At 43.2% G+C, this 5,471-nt stretch overlaps 1 protein-coding gene across 1 annotated transcript in view; it reads right to left on the minus strand.

The window, feature by feature from the left end:
• Nucleotides 1-3,888, minus strand: part of Agtr1 (angiotensin II receptor type 1) — a 62,661-nt gene extending 58,773 nt beyond the window's left edge. Inside the window, exon 1 of the mRNA XM_029537527.1 lies at nucleotides 3,773-3,888. The gene's annotated coding sequence lies outside the window, so the exon portion shown is untranslated. The remainder of the gene's footprint in view (nucleotides 1-3,772) is intronic.
• Between the last annotated feature and the right edge of the window lie 1,583 nt (nucleotides 3,889-5,471).

Below are 5,471 nucleotides of genomic sequence, written 5' to 3' on the forward strand. Positions count from 1 at the left end.
GTAGCAGAAGATGGCCTAGTCGGCCATCATTGGGAAGAGAGGCCCCTTGGTCTTGTAAACTTTATATGCCCCATACAGGGAAACGCCAGGGCCAAGAACTGGGAGTGGGTGGGTAGGGGAGCGGGGTGGGGGGGAGGGTATAGGGGACTTTCGGGAGAGCATTGGAAACGTAAATGAAGAAAATATCTAATAAAAAAATGAAAAAAATCTAAAATAAGGTGACCATACATTTATTTTTAGTTTTCATATGCAAAAAATAATATTCTCCACTCCTTGAACATATGCTATGAAAAAAATGTGAAAATCAGAAAACATTTACTTTTACTAAAACAACATCCACTTGGCATACCCAGACTGTACTAAATGTCGGTATTCTATCTAAACTCCACCCCCAGTGTTATTGGCATCAGCTGGGTATGCTCCTCCACACAGTTACCTGGCAACAGCCAGGTAGGTGTGGCCCTATAAAAGGGGCTGCGTGGCTCCTCCTCTCTCTCTTATGCTCTTGCATCTCTCTTACCTCTTGACCACTTGCTCCCCATTCCCTTCCCCACCCCCTCCATGTAGCCATGGCTGGCCCCTACTTCTCTACTCTCTCTTTCTCTCTGCCTTTCTCTGCCTCTGCTACCCTCTTAACTCCCCTCCCCATGCCCTAAATAAACTCTATTCTATACTACACTGGTATGTGTCTCGTCCCTCTGGGGGCAGGGATGCCTTGGCATGGGCCGGCTGAGGCACCCATTCCCCCACACCGTGCCAGAACATATTCTTATAGTTCTTTCTCTTTTTATGATCATAACACTAAACATATTTTGTTTTCTTTTTCCAACTGACTTAAATGGAATTAACACTTTGATAAAATATAACTGAATTTTGTATTCTAGAACAATAGTAAAATAGTGGTACTCATTTGTCATTGAATATTACTTTAGCTGTCTGTAGTTACTAAAGTTGTATTAGTAAACCATTAGATGTTTTTAAAATTCAAATCATGAATATAATAGAAACACACAACTTACTTGTGTTTATGGGAGCTTTAGTGTGCTACTTTAACATGTGAGATCAGATAGACATGCACAATGACTTCAGGTGATTTTTAAAGAGAACTTTTAAAACCGATTTGAAGAAAAATAATAGTGTTTTTCAGCCGGAAGGCTTTGAAAAGCCAATGTGTCTTGTTGGCAAAGTAACAAGGGATTAAAGCAGTCCTAAATTGATCCTAGATATTTTCATTGCGATTATTGTTTTGTTTCATTGTGGGAATTAAAATCAGCTTTTTAATTTATGCAATATTTGGACTTAAATTTTACAAAATTGATTAGCTAGCTTGGGAAATGCTTTGACATTTACCAGATATGACTGAGCAGGAAAGAGACTGGATTCAGTGATAAGCGTAAGGTCAAGAGGCAGGAGTTTGCACCGGTCAGCCAAAACATGTAAATATGGAAGAGATTACATCTCTGCTCATAGTACAATTTTGGAAGTAAAATACAGCACCTCTTGGCTGTTTTCTTGAACAGTCCATAGTGCGAGTGCAGAGGGGAGTCATGGGTGGGCAGCAGCTAGACTGTGCTACGTATGCCTTCTCAGGTAAACATTGCACCCTGTACGTGGCAGAATAGCATTCATTTTCTACTGTTCCTCTAACACAAGACAGACATCAGGTATTGCTGTTTGTAGTAGCAACACAAGCAGCACAAATGCACATGAGTACATAAATACAGTTGGACTCCCAACTAGAAAGGCCAAGTGAGAAACCTGAGTGAGTCACAAAATTAATCTTTTTTGAAGCATGATTCAGAGTAAGACAGAAAAAAAGACTAAAGATGAGAGACCAGCTACAGCAACAGTGACATTCTAGAATCTAGGCTTTATAATGGCAAGGCTTCCCTACACTGAGACAAGGTACTGGGTTGGGAGATCATGAGGCAGTTACTCAGCTTAAAGACAAAGCGAGCAGAACTAGGGATCTGGAAACCTGGACGGGGAACAAAGAACAGTGCCTTCTGAAGAACATGAGTCCAAGCATACTGCAAACTCAAAACTGACAGTCAGGAAACTTTCAGCCAATGCTGGCACCTCCATATTTGGGGTGACTCCCTGAACCGTAACCTCACATTACAGGAACTGCCATTCATAATTTGGGGATGAATATTTATAACTATCACTAGAAAAAAAACTGAATGTTTATCCAGAGAAGATAATTTGTCCTCAGAGCTGGGCAGTTTTGAGGACTCCAAACACGGTCTGCCTAATGGGGTAATTAACATCAGGGTCTTTTTTTTTTTTTTTTAACAGTAACTAAAAAATGAAAAGCATCAAGGCTCTGGCCTTGTTTTCTTGCCTGTTTGCTTTCTGAGACAAATCCGGCAGATTTGGGATTTGCTGTATAGTAAAGGTTGATTTTTCGACTCCTGATCCTTCTGCCAGCATCCTCTGAGTGCTGGAATGACAGGTGTGTGACCCCGAGCCTTGCTTTGGGGAATTTATAACAAAAGAGACCTTAAGAGCAGAGAAATAGGGTAAGAGTTGCTGAAAAGCAACTTTTCTCACCGCAGGGCAAGAGCAGAGGAAATCTCCATTCTCTATTCCCTTTGCTTCCCAGCTGAGGAGGGGTGCTAGACAGGACAAAGAGAGACCCAGAAAGTCAACACAGGATCAAAAGAGCTTGAGGAGAGATTGGCCAAATGGGGCATTTATAACTAGGGAAACACTATGGCAGGCAGAGCAACCTGTTTTGTTTTGTTTGTTTTGTTTGATTGTTTGTTTTAAACCCCAGGAAATGGGAGGAAAACTAACACCTCGGCCCCAGGAGCCTCCCCAGGGGCACCTAGGAGAATCATTTGGGGGCGGAAGCACCTTCAAAAGGTGATACCAACTGCTCATGGAGATTATAAATAGCAAAGACGAGGACGGGGGTGAGGGCTGGGGGGGGTGGGGGGTGGGGGGTGTTGACTTCTTCCTGGTTGGTCACTTTCTTTTCCTGGAATTAAACCAAACTAGGTTAGCTTCCTGCATGTGATGGGGGACAGGGCAGGGATAGAGGTGGCTATATAGAGAGGAGGGGTTGGGGAGGACGGAGTGTGTCTGTGTGGGATGTTGATACTCAATGAGGGCAGAGCAAACAAGACGTCAGTATACAGGTCCAAGATACCAAGACAAGAGGGGTCTTGAGGAGGCCACAGCTGGGTGGCTGTTGAGACAGAGAACTGAAAAATGGGATGGTAGATGAGGAGGAGTGTAGGGCCCCAAACCAGGACCTTCGTCTCATTAGCAGAGTCTGAGACAGCTGGAGTTAGGGCTCTGTGCTTCTCTGCTTGTTATTTAAATGACAAAAAGGGCTTTGGGGAATAATTCCAAGCAGAGCACCTAACTTTGTCCCATGCACTTCCAGGGTCTGATGCCAAGGACCACACTGGCAGTGGGCTGGGAGCTTCCCTAGCAGAGAGCTTGGGAAGGGGAAAAAGCTTGTCTGGGAAGCAGAGGACGCCCCCTTAACTTTACCTAAAAGCTGCCTGACTTTCAAATAGGTCCTGTGTCCACACAAGCTTCGTGTCACGGTTTAGACTTTGCTGGCTTGCTTCTTGAACAATTAAAATTTGGAATAGGCGACAAACAAGCCTACACCACCCTGAAGCCCCTCATCTGAGCTGGGGATGGTGAACGGTTCTAGGGAGGGAGCTCACAGACAATGTGTTAGAGCCCCTGGATCAAGTCAGCTCTTTCACCAGGATCTTCCCATCTGCCCATGCGCCCATCTGCCGCGACTCACCCACAAGGTGCCCAGCTCCGGGCTTCTTTCACGCCTCTTGGCTGCTCCCCATCCACAGCTCTGGCGCTGGAGAGGATGTATATGTGTCTTGTCTGGTCTCTGTCACTCCCTGCTGCCTGGGATCCAGGCTGCCTGCAGCTGTAATCCTAGCGGAGACAGCTACAATTTATACAGCAAAGGGGCGTTGCTGTTCCTTCGGATCCGAGTCTGGGCTTGCCTTCCCTTGTCGCCCCGCCTTAAAGACCATCCTGACCCCTCCCTTGATAGATTCTGACTAAGGCAAGGATGGCTCCAATGTACTTAAGTGGCACCTGCCTGATACAGGCTCACTTGGGCCTGGAACCCCCACATCTCCTAGAGAGGTTCTTGAAGAGGGAGGGATCTGTGTGGGATCAGACAACATTATTTACTTTGGAGAGAAATATTCCGTTTTTTCCCTTTTGTTTGCTTATTTCTTTTTTCCTTCACGAGCTAGCTTTCCTTTATTTCTAAGTTAAAAACACTTTTAAGGAAGAATTAGGAACTTCCTTGTATTTATAATACTAAATCAAAATTTGACAGTGCAGCTGTGGATCGTAGATGGCATTGATTAATTGCAGGGTTGCACAGAATGAAAGGGAAGATTTTCATCGATTTTTTTAAAATGCTCCTTGAATTTCATTCATTAAAACTATTCTTACTAAAGTTTTGGAAAGTCAGTAATGTCATATAAGTAACTTTGGTCTCTTGACTTGTATCCAACTTTGTAGTTAGAAAAACAAAAAGGAATTTTTAAAAAGTTACAGACAGAAAAGGAACTCAAGCCTTTTTTGTTTGTAGATTTTTTTTTTTTTTTTTCTGAGACAGGGTTTCTCTATGTAGCCCTGGATGTCCTGGAACTCACTCTGTAGACCAGGCAGGCCTTGAACTCAGAAATCTGCCTGCCTCTGCCTTGCAAATTCTGGCATTAAAAGCATGTGCCACCACTGCCCGGTGTGAAATACTCTTGGACACATTAGCACAGAAGACTTTCTGAACAGAACATCGTGAGCATGCACAGGCACTAAGATCAACAACTAATGCATAGGACCTCATGAAACTGAAAACCTTCTGTAAAGCAAAGGTCACCGTAGCAGCCTGTAGAATGGGAAAAGATGTTTTACCAACTCCGTAGTCAATAAAGTACTGATATCAAAAATATGTAAAAAACTCACAAAACTAGGAATAAATAATCCAATGAAATAAGGGTACAGATCTAAACAGAATTCTCTATAGAGGAAGCTCAAATTTTGAGGAACGCTTAATGAAATGGTCAATATCCTTAGTCATCAGGGAAATACAAATCAAAATTAGTTTGAGATTCCCATCTTACACCTCTCAGAAATGGCTGAGACTAAAATGAAAGTGACAGCTCCATGCTGGTGAGGATATGGTATAAGTGGGATGCTTTTCCATTGCTGGTGGGAATACCAACGTGTACACCTATGGAAATCAGTGCAATTGTTCCTCAGAAAAGTGGGGATTGATCTACCTAAAGATCTAGCTACATCACTCTAAATGGTACTTAATTCTACCAAAGGATACTCAACCATCTTCACTGATGGTATATTTACAATAACCATGACTTGGAAACAACCTAGATGCCCCTCAACAGAAGAATGGACAAAGTAAATATGGGACATGTACAGAATGGAGTATTATTCAGCTGTTGGAAAATGAC

The sequence above is a fragment of the Mus pahari genome, chromosome 4, assembly GCF_900095145.1.
Source record: "Mus pahari chromosome 4, PAHARI_EIJ_v1.1, whole genome shotgun sequence".
Taxonomy (NCBI): domain Eukaryota; kingdom Metazoa; phylum Chordata; class Mammalia; order Rodentia; family Muridae; genus Mus; species Mus pahari.